The sequence below is a fragment of the Ammospiza nelsoni genome, chromosome 31 (assembly GCF_027579445.1).
Source record: "Ammospiza nelsoni isolate bAmmNel1 chromosome 31, bAmmNel1.pri, whole genome shotgun sequence".
Taxonomy (NCBI): Eukaryota; Metazoa; Chordata; class Aves; order Passeriformes; family Passerellidae; genus Ammospiza; species Ammospiza nelsoni.
Genome location: NC_080663.1, coordinates 2,001,433 through 2,022,702, shown reverse-complemented (window position 1 = coordinate 2,022,702; position 21,270 = coordinate 2,001,433). Strand labels below are relative to the sequence as shown.

Sequence of the window (21,270 nt, the reverse complement as noted above, 5' to 3'; positions counted from 1 at the left end):
TTTCTGTACACAGTTACTAATTTGCTGCAAAGCAAGATGATGCTCCTTTGTCAGGTGTACAGGAGTAGTAGGGTCCACGCCTCTCAACAAAGGCCGTAGGGCTTCTAGTAAATGATTTGGTATTCCCACAATAGGCTTCAGCCACTGTAAGTCTCCCAGCAACTTCTGTGCATCATGTAAAGTTTTAATGTCCAATTGTCCTGTATCCAATAATCCATAAAGGGTTATGCTTTGATGCCCATAAGTAATTCCAACCTTTTGCTTTGGTCTATTTTGTAAATCCACAATTAAAAGTGTAACACCAGTAGAACCAAAACCTTTTTCATCCCGTGTTTGTCCAGTAAATGATTGTATTCCTGATGTCATTTGTGACAGTGGTACCAATTGTGCAATGCGTTGTCCTTTTGTAATTTTAATCGGAGGATAAAGGGTGTAAGCCATGATTTGTATTTCCCCAGTAAAGTCTGCATCGATAACACCAGGCAAAACAAATAATCCCAACATAGTTGTAGAGGAACGTCCCAGCAATAATGCTCCACATGTTTGTCCATTTAATATAAGAGGGCCCTTTACTCCAGTGGGTATCCTCTCAGGCCGGTTCGTCCTTAGTGTGACGTCTACTGCTGCTGATAAGTCCAAGCCGAGGCTCCCTGTTGTTGTGGGTTGCAGACAGGAGGTAGCAGTGATGTTACGGCAGCAGCTGGTGTCTCCGATGTCAGGCGGCAACTTGTGTCTGTCCCTCATTGCCACATCGGTAACACTTGATGAATGGTCTCGAGCCTCTTTACGTGACTGCCAGTGAGCCTCTTTGGAGAGGAGCAAGAGCAGCTAACACCTGACTCTGAGTAGACTATGCTTTTGCAACCCTAATCCTAATTCCTTTAAGGCTTCTACTATAAATGCCTGTGAAGCTGTTGGCATTAATGCCATTCACTCTAATGCTTCCTCAATAGCCCAATTTGCCCCTAAAGCAGCTAACACTCTTTGGGTTGCTGGATTGCTATTTTGCAAAGCACACTACTTCAATAGGGCCCTGCAACACCAGCCCGATCTATAGCAGTAGCTGTTCTATCAATAAAATTTCCAAATTATTCTTCTCTACCTTGTTTAATGCCCATATAAGCCGGTAACCCTCCTGGCTCTTTAACCATGTCTATTGCAGCACTAACTAACCACATAGACTCCCTAAGTTTATCTTCTCCCGTTATCATCTGTGCCTCTGTACGTAAAAATGCCTCTAAGCCCATCAGCTCCTTTACTGTTACTCCATGTAATGGGTCATGTGCATTAAACAACAACTGCTGATGCTGAGTGAATATCAACCGAACTATTCCTCTTAAATCATTAGGACATAAAACCTGAGTATTAAAAAGATAATCTAGCATTTGCTTAACAGGTTCACTTTTTACTCCAAACTGACTAACCGTAGAACGTAGCTGAGTTAACAGCTTCCAATCTAAGGGAGTATATTCTGCTATATTATGCGTAAGGTTCCCCTGTGCATCATAGTGTGGTGTGTATGTAACTGGGCATGCAAGACTAGAAGCTATTTCCACCGCCTCACCATCCCCCATTTGCATTACTTCTTTCGCCAAAGCAGCCCAAGCTTCCCTCCTCTGTTTAGCCATCTCCCCCCATGGATCACGGTGTGCCCCTGGGATGGGATCTGGCTCTTTAAGGGTGCTATGCTGCTGGCGCTTCGGTGCAGGCACCGAGTTTTCGCACGGGGAAGGCAGTGAAGCAGAGGCTGGCTCGCGCGGGGGAAGCAGGGGAAGCAGCCCCCCCGCTGGAGCTGACAGTGAAACCGGAGCCGGCTCAAGCTGAGACGGCCCGCGGGGGGCAATCAGCCCCCCCGCTGGAGCTGTAACAGGAGCCGGCTCAAGCTGAGACGGCCCGCGGGGGGCAATCAGCCCCCCCGCCGAAGCTGTAACCGGAGCCGGCTCATTGAGGGGAAGCGGCGGAGGCAAGGCTGACGGCGGAGGCGAAGCTGGCTTGCTCCCACTCCCACCGTCCGACCCGCCCGAAGCCGGTAGCGGAGGCAAAGCTGGCTTGCTCTTACCCCCACCATCCGACTCGCCCTCCGCCTCAGACAGGAAAGGTGCAGACGGTTCCACTGCGCCTATAGGAAAATCTTCCACACTACTTTCCTGGGGACCCTTAGGCATAAGTATCTTAGTTACAGAAGGTGCCAGGGGATCATCCTCACGACCATACCCTATATTCCTCCTATGAGCTTCTGTTGCCCTTTCTGCTGCCTTTCTCTCAGAGACCTGCTGCAGTAACGTGTTAAACACCACCCGCCATAACTTCCCGAATTTCTTTGCTGACTTATCATCGTCCAACACTGTATCCCACAATACTTCCCCAAACTTCTTCCACTCTGCTAGCTCATGAACTGTATGAGGGTTAGAAAAAATACCCTTAGCATGGCCATAGGCTAATAACCCTGGTAACTCCTTTTTTAAATCTATCCCTTTTATCCCACGCCGCTCTAAATAGGCGGTAAATAAATCATATGCCGCTTGCCTATCCATACCTATTAATCAGCGCTGTTGCAGCTCTCCAGGCTCCGGCGGCACGTATTGGCTTAAGTCCACCGTTGTGAACCTTAAGGGTGCTTCAAATTCCGGCACCGTCCCTGCTGCAGGGGGACCCAAACCCAACTTCCCGACCGTGGCGTAATCCCTTTTTCTTTTAATCCGAGAAAAAGGGTAGAGATTCGGTTATGCCCGCATTCTCCACCATTTGTCGAAGGAAGGAGACCCAGACATCCGTTGATCATCATAGGCCCAATTTTATTGATCAGTACGGCGGGTTAAATACAGTTAATAATAAGCTTCATACATATTGCAAAAGTTGAGCTCAGGATTGGTCAGCTTACATATCAGCATCTACGCCTACTTCTACATTCCTATGGTTCTACTTTTGATACTTTCTACATATTCTCAGGATATATTCAGGAATATCTCTACTCCCTTTCCTCATGTTGCAGCAAGGTCACTGCTGACCTTTCCTTTTAGCTTGCTGACTGCTGGCTTTTCTCTTTCAGCTTAACCAGCGGCATTATTTCAGCGTGGCCTTTCTCAGCTAACCAATTATTAATAAATCTCTCCACAGTTCTCTAATTCTTATGTCTCTCTGTCCACTCATTATCATACTCAGCTAGGCCCAAGGACACGCTATCTTGCAGGTGCAGGACTTGGAATTAGCCACGGCCTTGTACTTTTCCATTCTCTAGTCAGCTAAATTCCCAACAGACACCCTGCCTGCAAAAAAGGGCCTCTGCCCTAGTTAGGACATCTTTACCAAATTGATTTGGCTGTGTCCCCTCTCCTCAAGCCACTCTTTGACAAAACTCTCCACACTCCCGCATCCATTTCAGCGACGCATTAAGCTGACACTTCCCAGCCAATGAGATCGCATACCGCTGATGACTCATCTGTTCCTTGGTAGATCCCCAGCGCAGAGTGCCCCGCGCTGGATGCGGCTGCCCAGTGCCGCGCACTTCATTCCCAGTTCCTCTCAGTGCCACCACAGCCCCTCCCAGTCCTTCCCAGTCTCATCCATGCTCCCCAAGTCAATTCCCAGTCTATTCCCAGTCCCTCCCAGTCGCCCCCTGTCCCTCCAAGTCCATTCCGAGTCCCTCCCACTCTATTCCCAGTCCTCTCCAGCCCAGCCCAGCCCTCCCTTCTCTCTCCCAGTGCCTCGCAGCTGATCCCAGTGTGTCCCCGCTCTCTCTCTCTTTGCCCCAGTGGCCCCCAGCGTGTCCATCTCGCTGGTGCTCCCCCTGAGCTGCCAGCCCGGCCCCGGCCGCCTGCTCTGCTCCGTGATGGATTTCTACTCTGCTGCCATCCAGGTGAGATGGTTCCAGAGCCAGCAGGAGCTCTCGGAGCACGTGGTGGCTTCTCCCTGCGCAAAAAGGTCAGGCCGGGTGCCGGGGGTGGCGTCCCCGCTGTGGCGGAGCGTGTGCGCTCCCGCCAGGGCCCCAGCCCGATGTCACCCCCTTTTCTCTGCCCACAGAGCTCCTGAGCCGGCGGCGGCCGCAGCCCCTCCCTGTGTGCTCAGGCCCGGCCGGGACCCCCCGCTCCGTCCCCGCTCCGCTGATTTTGGGGGGTCCCGTGTCTCCCCCAGCCCCACTGGCGCTCTGTCCCCACCCAGTGCCTGCTCCCAGTGCTCCCAATAAAGCTTCCCAGTTGGGCCCGGGGGGCGATGAGGACGGATTTGGGCAAAGGGAGGGGGACAAAGGGTGGGGGGTTGTGAGAGTTTGTCCAAATTTTCCCTCGTCTGCCTCACAATCGTCATTGGGGACCACTGAAGAGAAGACCCCCCCTGCCTTCTCTGTAGGAGAAAGTCACATGCCACAAGGCCCTGAGTCCAGAACTCAGTGCTAAGCCATTGATTTCACAGGTGGTGTTTGCTGTATGCCAAGAAGGGGACACTGTGCCCTTTGTGCAACAACAGCCTTGGAAGCTGTCCCACCTCTCGGCCTGGCTGGACTTCTCCTGAGTTTCAGGTGGTCCCCCCACAGAAGACCCTCACTTGTTTTACAACCACCGTGACAGACTGAGATGTAAGGAGCCTCTGCATCAAGGACTGAGACATGGAACCCCCATGTGAAAAGGCCCCTCTGCTCCTTCCAAGGACTGGGACTGAAACCCCCAGCCCGGGGCAGGGGTGTGGGGGAGGCAAGCAGACCAAAGCAAGATGTTTGCCTGCAGGTTGTGACCGCTGGACCAAGAAGACAATGGCTCACGCTTACTGCTGAGAGCATGGACTACCTGTTACATCTATTCCTTATTGTATCTGTATCCCCTCCCCCCCCCCCGCTGCAATTTCCAATAGAGTTATCATAATAAAAACCCCTGAGTTAGCGAAAGACTTCGAGATCTCCCCGACATAACAGTGGATCCTCGACTGGACTGGACCAAAGGACTTCGTCTCTACGTTTGGCAGCTCTATCCCCCTCTTTCTCTCTCTCTCTCTTTTGTCTCTCTCATCCTCTATCTTTTTCTCTCCCTTAATCCCTCTATCGCATTTTGCTGTGCTCATTCAATAAAGGTGCATTTGTTTCGATTATCATTGCAAACCCCCTTGTACCGTGTCAGTTCTTTTTGCACCCTGAGATCAAATCCATGAACCATCACGAAACCCGTCCGTAAGAACAGATCGTGACACCCCCCGAGGACCCCTCCCCAAATTCCCCCTCGCAAAGCCCCCCCAGCACCCCCAGACCCCGCTAAAACTCCCTTAAGTTCCCCCCAGACCCTCCCCAAATGCCCCCTAAACATGGTCAAGACCCCTCCCCAAATTCCCTTCACGACCCCTCCAGGACCCCTCACCTGTCCCTGCGCCTCCTCAGCAGCTCCCGGAACCCCCCATCCTCTCCCAGCGCCTGCCCCGCTCTCTGCAGCGCCTCCCGCAGGACCCGCCCGAGCCCGGGGCGGCTCCCGGGGGTCCCTGAGGGGGTCCCGGGGGCCAGAAAGGGGGGGGAGGGCAGGAGGGGGCACCCCCTCCATGCCCGGTCCCGGGGTCAGGGGGCGCCGTTTCAGGCTCGGCTCTGGTTGGATGGATCGGCGCAGGGAGGGCAGGAGTAGCTGAGGGGAGACGCCCGGTGATTGGTTGGTTTCGTGGAGGGCACGGTGATTGACATGGGGAGGCGGGGGCAGTGCGCGGTTATTGGCTGCATGGGGCAAAGAAGGCGGGAGCTGCCAAGGGGAGACGCGCGGTGATTGGTTGGTTCAGCTCAAGAGAGGAGGAAGTCGCTGAGGGGTGGCGTGAAGTGATTGGTTGGTTCGCTGCGTGAGAGGCAGGTGGTGATTGGCTCGATCAGGCGCATGGGGAGGCTGGTGTTCCTGAGGCGAGACCCGTGGTGATTGGATGGTTTGGGGCGGGGCGCGCTGTTATTGGCTGGGAAAAGTCCGGGATTTTAAAGGGACATTCCCGGTTCTTTGGAGAAAACCTCAGATTTTTAAGGAAAAATTTCCGATTTTTGCAGGAGAAACATTCCCGGTTTTTTTGATCCCACATGACCCCAAATAACGTAAATAACACCCAAATACTCGAATTAAACCCCAAAGAACCCTCAGAAAATCCGAAATACCTCAAAATGTCCCAGATAACCCCAAACAAATCTAAAAACCCCAAAAAAACAAACAAAGAAAACCAAATTAAACCCAAAAACCCACAAATGATTTCAAGTACACCGAGAAAAATCCCATATACACCAACATAACTCCCAAGAACCCCAAATAATTCCAAATAAGCCCAAATAAACCAAAACAAACCCAAATACTTCCAAATAAACACAAATAATTCCAAATAACCCCAAATAAACAGAAATAAACCAAGTAAAACCCAAGAAAAACACCAAGGAGTCCATAAATAACCCCAAACAAACCTTAAATAAAACCGAACAAACCTCAAGAAATCCCAGTTCCTCTGGTCCCCACCCCAAAATAGATCCCGACCAATCACAACGCACGGCACTGATGACGATCCACTTGCTGGGCACAAACTCAGAGCACTGGCCCTGCTCAGCGATTTTCAGCCAATCAGCGCCCGGCCCGACTCTGACTCATCACTTGCCAGCCACAGACCAAGGCCTCTCACTGTGGTAAATACTCAGAGACCGCGCGGGGTAATTTCCAGCCAATCAGAGCGTGTCTCGCTGATGACTCATCAGTTGCCAGGAGCGGAATTTAGGGAGGGGGGGGAAGGTGACCCTGGGGATGGGCTGGGGACCCCAAATTAATCCAAAATGGGGTCGGGACCCCAAAACGGAGCAGGAGGGGCCTGGAGCACCCAAAACCAAACACGGGGGAGGGGATTGGGGGAACGACTGGAAAGGAGAGAGAGGGGAAAAGAGAGTCGGGACCCCAAAATTGAGCTGGGAGGGGAATGGGACCCCCAAAAAAGGCTTGGAGGGGTATGGGATCCCAAAATTGAGCTGGGATGGGAATGGGACACCCCAAATTTACCTCAGAGGGGGATGGGACCCCCAAACCGGATGAAGCCAATTTTGTTCTTGGAATATGTAAAGTAGTTTATAGATATGCGAAAAGCCTATTAATATGCAACAGGCTGATGTAATGGGAGAAAAGGACCGTAAAGCAAACGTTGTTATGGCCACCAAGACCCCCCAGTTATTTTCGGGGACACCCCTTATTTAATCTGGTTTTAATTACATCAGCCTGTTGCATATTCATAGACCCTCATGCACATCCATGAACTAAACTACATATTTCCGGAACTATTTTACAGGTCCCGTCCGTGGGGGTGTCTCCCCATTTCAGGAGCCTCCACTGAAATGGAAAATTAAAACACCCTCTCTTTGATGATGATGATGATAATGATTATGATTATTATTATATTAATTAATTTTTGAAATTAAGGGGTGCTCAGACAAAGATGTGGGAGTAGAAATAACAGTTCTTTATTACGAAAAACTAAAAACACAAATGCAGTAGTACAAACAAAAAAAATCAGTGACACAGTCAGAATCTTCTGGGAATCCAGTGGAAAAGGTTGATCCTCTGGGAATCCAGTGGGCAAATATTTATCCTCAGGGAATCCAGTGGGAAAAGGTGGACAATCTGTGAATCCAGTGGAAAAAAGGTTGATCCTTTGGGAATCCAGCAGGAAAAGCTTGATCCACTAGAACTCCAGTGGAGAATGAGGGTGATCCTTTGGAATCCAGTGGGAAAAGGGCTGATCCTTTGGGAATCCATTTCTTACCACCCAAAGACAGGGCAAAGGCAGAGCCGTGGAATTTTTATAGGATATCCCAAGGGTGGAGTTGGGGTTGGGGTCAGGGGAGGAGTTCTTAGCAATACAAGGAGGGTGAGATCAAATTCCTGCCTCTTAGCAACAGCAGCACTCCACACAGAACCTGTCCCCAAAACCTAAATTCCCTCTAAAACAACTGAGAAATTATGCAACATCAGATATATTCAATTAATTTCCTTCATTTAACCCAGTTTTGGGTGTTTTTAAAGGATGAAGGTGAAGCAGAGGAAAATTAAGGCCAAACCAAAAGGAGAAGCAGCCAGGTGTGTCCTCAACATGGATCACAGGGAATGTGAGTGACCAGGACTGTGCCCAAAGTGCCATCCTCCAGTGGGGGATTGAGCTGAAGCAGCGCACAAAGCTCTGCCCACACTCGGGGCACTCACAGGGCTTCCCTTAGTGGTGCCTCCGTTTGTGTTGGGTCAAGTTAGAGCTGCTGGAGAAGCTCTTCCCACACTGGGGACACTCGTAGGGCCTCTCCCCAGTGTGGATGCGCCGGTGGGTGACGAGGGTGGAGTTGCGCTTGAATCCCTTCCCACAGTCGGGGCAGCGGAAGGGCCTCTCCTCTGTGTGAATCCGATAGTGCAGGAGGAGATGGGAGCTGGTCTGAAACCTCTTCCTGCATTTATCACACTCGTAGGGCCTCTCCCCAGTGTGGATGCGTCGGTGGGTGATGAGGGTGGAGTTGTGCTTGAATCCCTTCCCGCAGTCAGGGCATTGGAAGGGCCTCTCCTCTCTGTGAATCCAATAGTGCTGGAGGAGATGGGAGCTGGTCTTAAACCTCTTCCCACACTTGGAACACTCGTAGGGCCTCTCCCCAGTGTGGGTCCTCTGGTGCGTGATCAGATTGCAGTTCAGGCTGAAGCTCTTCCCACACTCCCCACACTCGTAGGGCTTCTCCCTAGTGTGGATCCTCTGGTGCCTGATCAGGTCGGAGTTCCACTTGAAGCTCTTCCCACACTCCACGCACGTGTGGGGCTTCTCCCCATCATGGAGCTGCTCATGGAGCACAACCTCCGAGCTCTGGCTCCATCTCTGGTCGCCTTCCCGGCCCAGGCTGGTTCTTTCCCCCTCAGATCCCCGCCAGCTGCGTTTGCAGCCCCTCCTCGTGTGGCATCTCTGGGGCTTTTCCTCCCTGTTGGCTTCCTGCCCCCTGGAGCCACTCAAAACGGCCTCTTCCACCAGGTTCTGCCGCGGGCATTTGTCTTCCATGCTCTCCATGCTCAGCTCCTGCTCTGGGGGAGGAAGGACAAGGATAGGATGGGATTTTCCTCTGTGCCACAGGCAAGGGCAAGGAGATCCCCCCAGGGCTGAGCTGCAGCCGGGGCCGTGCTGGGAGATGGAGCAGCACAGAGGGGAAAGGGGCACTCATCGCCAGCTCGGGGCTGTGCGCAAACCACCAACAGGACTGGACTGCTGGGAATGCATCCTGAGCTGTGTGATTTTCCAACATCTGTCTCATTATTTGGTTATGACAATGGCAAAATGTCAGCAGCTCCTATCACAGGTAGCAGAAAAAGAATTTCACGTTAAAATTTACTTTAAAAGGTTTTTGACCAATCATGCAAAACAAAAGCATATTGACAGTAGTTCTATCCAAGCACTATAAGCACATTGATGGTTAAAACAATGCTTGCTTATTTCAAGTACAATACCTGCTTGTAAGCCTTAAAACACAATGCACAGAGCTCCATTATTAATCTTGGAACTTCCTAATATCTTGCTAGATATACTTTTCCTCAGGTTAGGGAGTTAATCTAGATAAGCGTTAATGCACACAGACCATTGTTCTATTTCTCCTTAATTTCTACTTCTTATATAATTATTCTGCTGACCAATCTTATGGCTGCTGCTAAGCTCAAATCAGTTCTAATGTCTCTGAGGCTTGTCTTTTGCAGCTTTCCCAAAACCCTCTGATTTTAAGAATCCAGAGACACTGACTTCCTCCTCACCTTCCTCAGTGACCAAGACATCTTCCTCGCAGCCTCCAAGAAGTTGGCAAAGGGAAATCCTGGTTTGGGGAAAAAAACGGATGAGCACATTGAGTTTGAAGGTGCCTCTGCCCAAGTCCATCTCTACAAGTCACTGACACTCTGGGCTCCAGAAAAACCTCCCAAACACCCAGATTCAGCCCTGAAAAAGCCTCCCAGGAGTTCCCCATCCCTGGACCCTCCCCTCTGCTTTTCAGGGGTCCCCCCCGTCCCAGCTGCTCGGAGGTCACGCTTGGATTCGGGGTTCCCCTTGTGCCTTGTGTCCACCCTGCCCAGGCTGCTGGCGGTCCCAGAAATGCCAAAAGCCCCCCCTGCTTCACTCTACCCATTTCAGGATGCCGGGGCTGTTTGGGCTCCCGGGCTCCCTTCTCCCCTCATTCTCTGCTCTGGGCTGCAGCGGCTCCAATGAGTCCCCCCTGCCCCTCTCCAGGCTCTTGAGGCTCCCGCCAATGGCGCCGCTCCCCCTCTCTGGGCTCCCCACTTTGGGCTCCTGGGGGACACAGGGCTCTGCTCCTCCAGGCTGCCTCTGCCGGCAGCTGCCACTGCCACCCCCCGATGTCCCCCCAAGGGGCCTTTTCCACTCAGCCTTGGACTTCTTCATTCTCTAAACATCCCCCCAAAAACCCCAACCCAGGGACCCTCCGGGATATCCGGGCCGAGCTCCCTCTCTCCGCTCATGGGTGCGATGGGGGGCGATGATCCCACAGGTGGGGGCTGCGAATTCAGGCAGGGATGGACAGCGTGGCTCCCTCAGCTCAGCCTCCATCTGCCTTTGTCCCTCCTCTTCCTCTTCCTCCTGCTCCTCCCCTTCCTTCCCCCCTCCTCCTCTGTCTTATCTGCACCTCCTTCACCTCTACCATCCCTGCTCTTCTGTACCTTCTGCTCTTCCACCACCCTAACCCCACCTCCTCCTCCTCCTTCCATTGCTGCTCTCTCTCCACCTCCACCGCTCCTCTTCCATCCCTTCTCCCCCTGCTCCTCCCCTCTAACCCCGCCTCCTCCTCCCCCTTCATCCCTGCCCTTCCCTCCCTCCTCCTCCTCTCCCAGCAGCATCCACACCCTTGGTGCCCCGTTCCCGCAGCCCTCGCAGCCCATGGCAGGAGCGGGGATGGAGCCGGGACAGGTCGGGATGGGCAGCGTGGGGCTCTCGGCTGCTCCAGCCGCTGCGGGCAGGGGGAACCCGGCCCGGGCCAAAGGAGAGGCACACTGGGCAAAATGGGGAACATCACAAAGCTAAGGATGCAGTAGAAGATGGAGATAAAAGAGTTATGTTAATAATAACTCCAAAGGAGGAAAAGCTGGAAATTTAAAAGTTTAGGGAAGCTGAGAAAAAAGAATTAAACAAAATAGGAAGTGAAAAAGATAAATCAGGGAAATGGAAACTTCTTGATGGAAGACAATTTCATTATAAAATGTGCTTACTAGGAAAATATTAGAAGACTTGCATCAGAAAACCCACTGGGGAACTCAAGCTCTGTGTGGTCATTTTTTAAGGGAGTATGGGTGCACTGGGATTTTTGGAGTAGCATAGCCAGTAACTGAGAGATGTTCAATTTTCCAAAGGAGAAATAAAAAGGTGAAGAGAAAAACAACATTTGGAGGTCATGAGTTAGCTGGTAGACCATTTCAAAGTATCCACGCAGAAGTTTAGATTTGTTAGGCTCTGGATTTATTTGTAAAAAAACCCCGTTTAATCTAGAAGAAAGACAATATGCCACATGTTAGACAGGAGATTTTAGAAGAATAAAAATCTTTAAAGTATCAGAAAGCCCCGAGAAAAAAATAAGAAAAGAAAACGGGGAAATGAAAGGGAGAGGAGCAGGAGTAAAAATCAGAAAGAGAGTGGGATCCTCTGCAGGTCTTGCCCCCTCCGTTCGCGGCCCTGGCACCTGTCCCGGGTCCCGGCTTGCTGCCCGCCTCAGCTCCGCCTGCCCCGGTTTCCATCCCAGGTGCGGCCTCACTGCCCAGGGCAGCTCCACCTGCCCCAGCGCTGTCGCTCAGTTTTTGTGCCCTGCTCCCACTGCCTGGCCTGCGGCCGCTCTGCCGGCCATGCTGGGGAGGATGGGGGTTGCTCTGTCCTGCCGCCTGCTCCGAGGTCACCGCGCCCACCGCACCCAGGGGGGGTCCCAGCCATCCCATCCCCGGCTGCCCTGCCCGTGCCACCTGCACTGGGCACCGCCGCTGCTGCCAGGCTCTCCCACCTGCCTTTGCTCTGCCGGCAGCTGCCGGATCAGCCGCCATCAGCCATGTGGGGGCTACCCACGCTCTGCCTCGGGCTTCATGGGAAGATCCCCCTCTGGCGATTCCGGCAGCAGACCCTGCCCACACTCCCACCGAGCCTCGGCGGGATATCCTCTGTCGCAGACATTTCTCCACAGAAATCCTTTCTTTCAGATTTCTGCGTCTTCGGGAGGCCAGAGGCCCCCGAAGAGAAGGTAAACAATTATTATCAGCTGCTGTGGAATGCAACAGAGACACCTTGATTGGCTCATTTCCTATGTTTATAATTAAGGGCCAATCACCAGGGCAAGTGAGGGCACTGAGTCCCTGGACACAACTTTGTTTGGGATTCTTTTCTATCTTTTCTTAGCTTAGCTAGCAGCTCTGCAAACCTCTCTCTATATTCTTTTTAGTATAACTATAATGTATTATATCATATATTAATAAATATGTCTTCTGATCAAGATACAAGATTCACCGTCTCTCTATCACCAGCCAGCGGCCCACTCAGGTCGCTGTAATATCTGGTGACCCCTCGTGTAAGAGCAAAAATTAATCTGATAAGACCAGAGGAGCAAAATTGCTGCACTGGGTAAAAATCCTGTATGTGTAGCATTTGATGGTTGCTCTGAAGTGACCACACAAGTGGATTCAAGCCAGGAGCTGAAGAACCGAAGATCCTGATTTGGACAGAGTTCACAGCCAAGGCTGACCACAACAGAACTTTCTTCTGGAAAACCATCAGGAAAGATGATGGAAAAGAGCAGCAGACCTGTGGAGCTGACCAGAGCAAGCTGGACTCTTTCAAAAGGTACTGTTCACTTTTCTATCCCTGATGAACCAGCCCTTCGTAGCTTGTGGCTGTTCGTTTGGCAGACACATTCCTTGCCAGAAGAGATTCAATTCTCCCCTTCAGAGAAAAAGCTTATTGCCCTCTGGAAATATTGGTGCAGAGAAGATGGTTGCTTTTTGTCAAAAACAGATATCTATGGGTTCTTTCGATGGGCAAAGCTTTTTGGGTTCTTTGCGGATATTCTGTATGCTTTGGATGCTTTTGTCTGGGAGTGCATGGACTCCATTATCCAGTGCGTCTACATTGAGGGACGTGTCCTGCCTTCTATCTACCCAGCATTTATAAAGCTTTTCCCTGTCCTGAAACGCAGAGCAGCTTGTTTTCAATGGATTTCTATTTGTTATGGCCAAGCTCCGTTTCCACCACCCTTGGCAGAAGACCCGGTGGGTGATGACTTTGGGCATTTTTCCCCCCCCTGCTTCGTGGCAGGGGGGGCCGAAACTTCGCGGCGCGAAGAAGTTTTTTTTACTCTTTCTCCGGAGCATGCTCAGATGGAGCCTTCTCCTCCCCCCCCTTCTCTCTCTTCGGGGGGATGGGAGCGGCCGCTCAAGCCAGCGCCGGCCTCTCAGACTCCACCTTCAGACATGGGGGTGGCACCGGTCTCCGAGGCTTCCTCCACGCCCCTGCTAGAGCCTGGGTCGGAGACTGAAGAAGCACTTCCAGTCCCTGAGCTGTTGCTGGGCGACAAGGATGCGTCTCCAGCTTCCGGCTCAGCGTCAGAGAAGGCAGAAGAGACAGCACTTTCGCCGATTGACCTGTTGCTAAGCAACAGCGACGCTCCACCGCTCCTCCCAGCTCCGCTGGTGCCCGTGCCGTGTCTGCCGCCGCTTTCAGAGGCAAGGGACGTGGCAACAGCGTGTTCCCGCGCGTCCCCGCCTCCTCCGCAGCGGACACCAGAGTCAGCAGCAGAAAACAGAGTTGAGCCCGCGGGACCCTCGGAGCAGCCCGCGGGGGATTCCACGCTCAGCGCGGTTCCCCCCCCGGTTCCGGCTCCCTCCCCAATGCTTCCCCTAGACGTCCCAGCAGTCGCTCCGGCGGGGGGGGTCTCTCCTTCCGTGGAGCGGGGGCTGCCCGCCAGCTCACTTTTGTGGTAGTCCAGCTGCCTGTTTTTAAAATCAGCATTCTCGGCGGTTTTGGGGGTGGTTTTTCGGTTGCTGTCCCATGGAAGCTGCCATCTCTGCCGCCCCTCTTGTGCCCTAGCGGCGAGGGGGAGGGGGCTCCCGAAAGTTTTGCCTTTGGTCCCCAGCCCAGTGGGGGTGGTGCCGTGATGCTGTGGGAAACAAACATTCCCAGACCCGAGATGAAGATTCTCGGGGCAGCTTCTATTTCCCTGCTGCTGGCATGCCTCAGTGGTTTAGGGGAAAGGAAGCATCTCACTACCCGTGCTGCCATTGTGCTGGCAGGAGGGTTCAGGCCTGCTGGAATGCACAGCCTTCCTCATGGGTTTGGCCTGGGATGCTGGGCTCAGGAAATTTCTGGGCCGGGCCCACTGCGAGGCCTCCTTATGTTTTTGGGGATTCTGGTTTGTCCTACCGGTCCGGGTCCCCCTGTGTGAGCCAGTTTTGGGGTTCCTGGTCCAGTATGGGCCAGGGCCCCCAGGGCCTTTCCTTCTCTGGCACTGCTCTTCTCGGCTGCTGCTCTTTTGCTTTTCAAAAAAAAAAAAAAAAAAAAAAACAAACTTTAAAAATTAAATAAAAAAGATTGAAAATAGAGGGCAGCAGCTCTGAAGCGCTGAAGCCCTGAAAGGCCAGAAAAGACATTTCAAAATTGTTCAAGTTGTTTCACATTGTTTCAAATTCTATTAAGACTGTCAATGGTTTTTGATAACTATTGATGGAACTCTTTTGCAGAAGTCTGTTTCAGGACCAAAAGGACTCTCAGATATTCCAAGGGAAACAACTTCGGCTGATGGACTCTTCCTGAAACTCAGCTGCATGGACTTCAATTCTCTTTTCATTGTATTTTGCAATTTTTCTTATATTGTAGGATTGTTTTAGTGATTTGTGAGTATTCTATATTTTATAGGTGAAGGAATTTCCTGTTCATTCCACATCAGCATTTTTCTTTTATTTTATACAATTTAGAAAGGTGAGATGTCGCAGACATTTCTCCACAGAAATCCTTTCTTTCAGATTTCTGCGTCTTCGGGAGGCCAGAGGCCCCCGAAGAGAAGGTAAACAATTATTATCAGCTGCTGTGGAATGCAACAGAGACACCTTGATTGGCTCATTTCCTATGTTTATAATTAAGGGCCAATCACCAGGGCAAGTGAGGGCACTGAGTCCCTGGACACAACTTTGTTTGGGATTCTTTTCTATCTTTTCTTAGCTTAGCTAGCAGCTCTGCAAACCTCTCTCTATATTCTTTTTAGTATAACTATAATGTATTATATCATATATTAATAAATATGCCTTCTGATCAAGATACAAGATTCACCGTCTCTCTCTCACCCTCAGCGACCCACTCAGGTCGCTGTAATAATCCTCCCCTGACCCCGTCCTGCTCTGAGTTGCGTCCCCTTGGTAACCACACCTCCGGCTGTTCAGGGAAACTCTCTCTCTCTACAGGAAGCACCTTATCGAAACACTAGGAGCTCAGTTAAAAGGCAGCCCTCTCCAAATTCTTTCTCAAAACATGGGACAAAGGCTAGAGAAGGTAAAAAAGTGAAAGAGTTAGATGGAGGGATTGCTCTATTTCCCTTCAGAGAGGTTCCCATGGGAGGGATGCGCTGCCCCGCCCCACGGGAGCCACCAGCACCCCTGCTGGCCGTGCCCGGAACTGCACCCAAGGGCAAAGCGCTGCAGCCCAAAGGCCGGGACTGGGTCCGGGCTCTGTTTGCTGTCAGTGCCGCAGCTGTTGGTCTTTGTTTGCTTTATTATACACACTAGTAAAGAACTGGTATTCCTATTCCCATATCATTGCCTGAGAGCCCCTTGATTTCACTAGTCTAAAAATGAAGAGGGAGGGGGTTTGCATTCTCCATTCCAAGAGTGGCTATTTCTGCCTTCCCGAGCAGACACCTCTCTTGTAAAGCAAGACAAGCACCCACAGGCACTGAGGGGGCTGCAGGAGGGGCACAAAAAGCCCTGCAGCACTTGGGCACAAAGGCACAGGAGGTGAGTGCAAGAAGGGAGCAGCAAAAGGCCAAGCTGAAGGCAAAGGCCAGGGCACAGTTCCTACAGCCCCTGAGGGATCAACCCCATGGCCCAAGGGGGCCCACGCACCCAGGGCACAGCTCGGCCACAAGCACCTGGCAGAGGCATTGCCCTCCTCGGCAGGGGAGAGCCCACCAAAACAGCCTCTGGAAGGGAAGCAGGGCTCCAGCTGCAGGGCACAAGGACACTGCAAGCACAGACAGCAGCACCCTCAGGACCAGCAAGTCCACCCCTTGATGGACATGGATTGGCAGGGCTGTAACAGCTCCCATCACACCAGGGACCCTCCACACTGCAGCCCTTGAGAACATTCAGGGTGGGTCTGCATTGAGAGGAGGCATTTCCTGATGGACACAGGGGCCTCTCAATCTACTCTGAAACTTAGACGTAAAGGGGAAGGGAAATGAGTGGGAAAGATGAGCAGGTATGATTTGTTCAACTACTATTAGAAGCTGGGGGGGATAGGTTTGAAATAAATTGGTTTTTATTCCTTCTGTGATTGTAATTAAATAGGAAGGAATTTCAGAGCTGGATTTTAATACTGTGTCGTGGGGTGACAGCCTTATTCCCAGTATCGTGTGTTGTGTCTGGCAGCTGTGTTTCCTTTCTCTCTCTCTCTCTTCTTCCCCCTCCCCCAGCCGTCTTACCGCGGTGAGGCGGGGAGGGAGGAATGAGGGGGACTGGGGCACTTTCGCTTTCGGCTGTTTGGCTTGGCTTGCCGCTTGCTTGCTGGCTGGCTGGCCTGCTTGCTTTGCTTCCCTCTTGCTTGCTTGCTACTGCCTTAGGCCTAGATGATAGCTGCCTTTTTTTTCCTTTGCTGCTTTCTGCTTTCTGCGCTGTTTTTTTTTTTTTTCCTTTCTTTCGTTCTCTCTTTCTTACCCTCCCCTGAAGATACTGGACCGGCTCTGGATCTGACCTGAGATGTCCGGGATCCCCGGTGTCTGCGAGAGAAGCTCAGCGCCCTCCACAACACTGCCTGGTTTCTTTACTTTTCTCTTGTGTTGGGGAGTGTTCTTTTGTTACTTGTCAATAAATAGGTTTTGTTTTCCACTTTGCTCCTCTGAGAAATTCCTTCCCGAACCCAGTATTGGGGGGAGGGGTGGTTGGAGGTTTGTTTTTTGGGGGGGATGTTGAAGTGAGGGGGAGAACGACCATCCTATAATGCATCGAACTCCAACTTTATTGATCGATCCGTCACCTTAAATAATAGTGTTAACGAACTTCATGCATATTCCAAAATACAGCTTTATGATAGGCTAACAGAGAAAACTCTAACCACTCCTTTTGTTTTACAATACCGTTGATTGTTTACATCAAACAAAATCAGTGTTCTCACTGTGATACGAACGGTTCCCAAAACTTCCATAACTGTTCCCAGGGTGCCATCTTTTCCCAGAGAGGATGTTACCTTTGTTATGGGAAGACTGCCTGAGAACTTTGTTGTTTATGCAAGGATGCCTGAGAGAGACTAATTGTTTATAGAAGTCAGGCTGGAAACTGCTTTGAAACTGCTTCACAGCTACCTGTTACTTTTCTCTCAGCTGCATGGCTTCGTGGCCTTTTTCTTTAAGCCATGCTTGAACTAAACTCCCGACATTTCCCCCGTCTTTTTCTTTAAAAGAAAGGAGGTTAGTTTGCCACATTTTCTCTATCATCCTACTAACCATCTTTTGGATACAGCTACAGAAACAAGGTAATATAAGTAAAAGCAATAAGAGTACTCCTAATATCCCTATAACATATGTTATAAGGTTTCTTAGCCAGGGTCCCAATCCGAAACTTTTAAGCCACCCATCAATACCTAATCCTTCTTCTTCCTTAAGCTTATTAAGCCCTAGCCGTAGCTCTTTTATCTTAGCATGAATAGATACAGAATGATCAGATAAATTCATGCAACACATTCCTTCAAACTCTTCACACCCATGGCCTTGAGCTAATAATAAGAAATCTATAGCAGCTCTATTTTGTAGAACAGCGTGATTAACACTTTGTACATCTGAAGTTAACATATCTAATATCTGTGAAGTTTTATTTAGTTCACCCTTAGCCCAACACCCTATTTGTTTTGCTAGAGTCAATGCTTTGCTTGCAGCACCCCAGGGTAGGAAAGCTGAAACCATCACTTGTTTAAATTTACTCCAGAACCATGGATCTCCTATTTGACTACAGTCTAAATTATGTAAGCTACGCTTTTGCCTGCTTACCTGATGACTTAATTGCATCAGCACAGATATATTAGGGTGAAATAGTGATAACTTGCCTAAATAACAAGGTCCACCCTGAGGTTGAGCAGGTATACCATTCCAGGCTCTATCTCCGCAAATTAGAAATATTCCTGTAGGTAATTTCTTAGGTGTCATGATGCTAGAGCCTTTACAATGGCTGTAGAGTTGTTTAGATACTATGTTTGGCTTTAGGACTGAATCCAAAGTTGCCCATGTTTGTTTATATGGATTCATCTTTTGAGGATTAAAATAATCAAAGTTAAACCATCCACTGTTGGAAGTGCTGGTCATGCTAGCATTTGCACTTCCAAAAAGCTCTAACTCCTCAGGTGGAGAATGCAAAGGAATATTAAGAGATTGAACTAACAGGCATTGACGGTAGCCATCACTCTGACTGGCAGTATACCCTTTAGGCAATTTAATATTTACCATATTGTGCATACATAAAGCACGATTATTAATAAGACTGCAGAATTCTTGAGGAGACGATACTGGCAATGCTGAGACAAAGCGACGACTGATTAATCTGTCTAGCAAGTGTTATTCATACATTATCTCTAGGTTGATTAAACTGTATTACCCTTAATTCTTCAGCTACTACTACACCTAGCAATATAACAAAAGTAAACCTCATTTTTCTGTTTTTACTTTGACCTTTTTTTTTCTTATCAGTTTTTAACCTTTAACCCTTTTCAAAATACACTGTACCTCCCACCGATAATAAGCCAAGATTTTCTGCTCATGTGACTCATAAAGATCTAAAGCTGAGGCAGTGTTTAGTCCTGTTTCGTTCCGTAGAGCCCACTCCCAATTATGTTCCCAGTTATGTCTATGATTACAGGTATCACACCATAAACGAAAAAGTGACAACTGATCCACCCAAAAGGTCTCATCACAACCTCCACAACACAGTGCAACCCAAGCAGCACAATGTGGGCTGTGACATTCAAGGCAGTTCTCTTTTGCCAGTCCTTTTATATGGAAAGATGATAATGATTCAATAATGTCAATCAGTTCCCTGGTCGTCCGGCAACAGCGTTTTATCCCAAAGGGTTAAAACCACCCTCAGCTGAGCCACAATGTCCGGCCTTATCAGGCATTGCACGGTAGGTGGTAATTGGACTAAGAAAAGAAAGCTGTTAGCTGTTTTCATTCATGTGAACCTGGAGAGGAGGTGAATGACAAGTCTGAAAACGATCCTTTCTGTCCTTGAGATTTTCACATCCACCTCTTCCCTGGGTTTCTCAAAAATGTTCAAAATCAGTTTTATAGTCTGTAATCCTTTAGTCATTTGGCTGAAATGGCATCAGCTGGGCGATTCTCAGTCCTTTGTTGATTTGGAGTGGTGAGAAAGTAGTATGCACTTGAAGCACTTAAAATACTTAACTTAGCAGACTTATTTTCAAATTAATAGAACTTAACTGGCTTCAAAATTCTATGGGCTAACTGTGCTACACTCTTTGCAACATAAGAATAGGCAATTCTAATAACTAAATAGTATTTTCAGCTAGCAAGGTTTCTCTGATGTTTACAACAACACTTTGAACACAAGTCATAAAACAAACACCTATCGTAAAAGCATAAATCTATCTAACATCACTTAAACTTAATAGCACTTATACTTAAAATACTTAAACTTAATAGAACTTAACATTACTTAAACTTATCTTTACTTAAACTTAATAGAATTTTAAATCAACAGAACTTACATGTAAAATCTCTTAATTCTAACAAAACTATAACAAAATCTAACTGATTTTAGACTTATTTGTAAATAATGTAAGATCAAACTTAACAGAATCTAACTTATCTTAAACCTAATATGATTTAACCTTAACAGACCTCGAAACTTAACAGAAAATAAACTTAACAAACTTAACCTTAATAGTATTTAGCATTTAATTTAACTTAAATTACTTAATAACAGATAAAACTTACTATAGACATAAAATATAGCATTTACTATAACTTACTTACAGGCCTGATTCTAAAATATTAAGCTAAAATAACTTTGTTCACGTGTTTGCTATAGCATTTCTATATCAAAAAGCACACTCACAACATCTCACTCATACAATCAGTCTAACATATCTTAACATTTTTAAACTTTTCAAAATATAATTCTAGAGTCTGATGTTCCACTGACTGAGCCATCCGGGCTTCTGATGTTAAAGTCTCTGCCAATACAGGTGATTTCAAGACAGCAACCAATGCCGAGCCAAACCGGCCGAAATTTGACCCATGCATACAGTACGCTGATTCCTGTTTCACAGTCTCTGCCAGGAAAAACTAAAGTGCCTTTAACTTTCCTTGTTTACCATCACTTGTTTCTTAATTTCAACAGGGATCTTTTCCTTTTGTTGACAAAAGTTACATCCATTAGGCTGTTAGGTCTTAAACTGAAGCTTTTGCCGGCTGTGGGGGGAGGGAGAAACGCTCCCGCTGCAAAAAGCGCTCCAGTCCCGCGGCGCGTGTGTCGGAGCGGGCGAAACCCCCCCCCCCCTGCGCTGGATTCTTTGTTTACTCGCCGGCAGGCTGACTCTGCTGCAGGCACCGCTGCACCCGTGGCTGCTCCCGCGGCGGTTTCGCTCTCCCCCCGCGGCGGCTTCGTGTGGTGTCGGGTTGGAGACAGAAGAAGGTGCCGATGCTGCAGCGATGACTTCTGTTGGTGCCTGGTCGTCCGAGCGGCATTTTTGGGCCCATATTATTTGATTTGCAAATGCAGCTGACGCTTGGTGAGGTGCAAGAGCAGCTAATACCTGACTCTGAGAGGACTTTGCCTGTTCTTGCAAGCCTATTCCTGACGTTGATTTCTGTTTGATCGCATCTACCACAAAAGCCTGCTGTCCCGTAGATATGAGGGCCATCTTCTCTAATGCCTCTTCTATAGTCCAATTAGTACCTAGGGTGTTAAGTACTCTCCTATTAGTAGAATTACAATTTCGGAGAGCACACTCCCTGAGCAATACTCCCCTAAGATATTTTGGCACCTCAGCTCTTTCAATTTCTGCAGCAACCTTGTCAATAAAAGAGCTAAATGA

The 21,270-nt window shown here is 49.4% G+C and overlaps 1 protein-coding gene and 2 pseudogenes across 3 annotated transcripts in view; 1 reads left to right on the top strand and 2 right to left on the bottom strand.

Moving 5' to 3' along the window:
* LOC132085617 (zinc finger protein 850-like) overlaps window positions 1-21,270 on the top strand; it is a 316,878-nt pseudogene that overhangs the window by 70,605 nt on the left and 225,003 nt on the right.
* LOC132085611 (class I histocompatibility antigen, F10 alpha chain-like) overlaps window positions 1-21,270 on the bottom strand; it is a 777,359-nt gene that overhangs the window by 685,337 nt on the left and 70,752 nt on the right. The window lies entirely within an intron of this gene.
* LOC132085504 (zinc finger protein 501-like) lies at window positions 1,816-11,915 on the bottom strand (annotated as a pseudogene).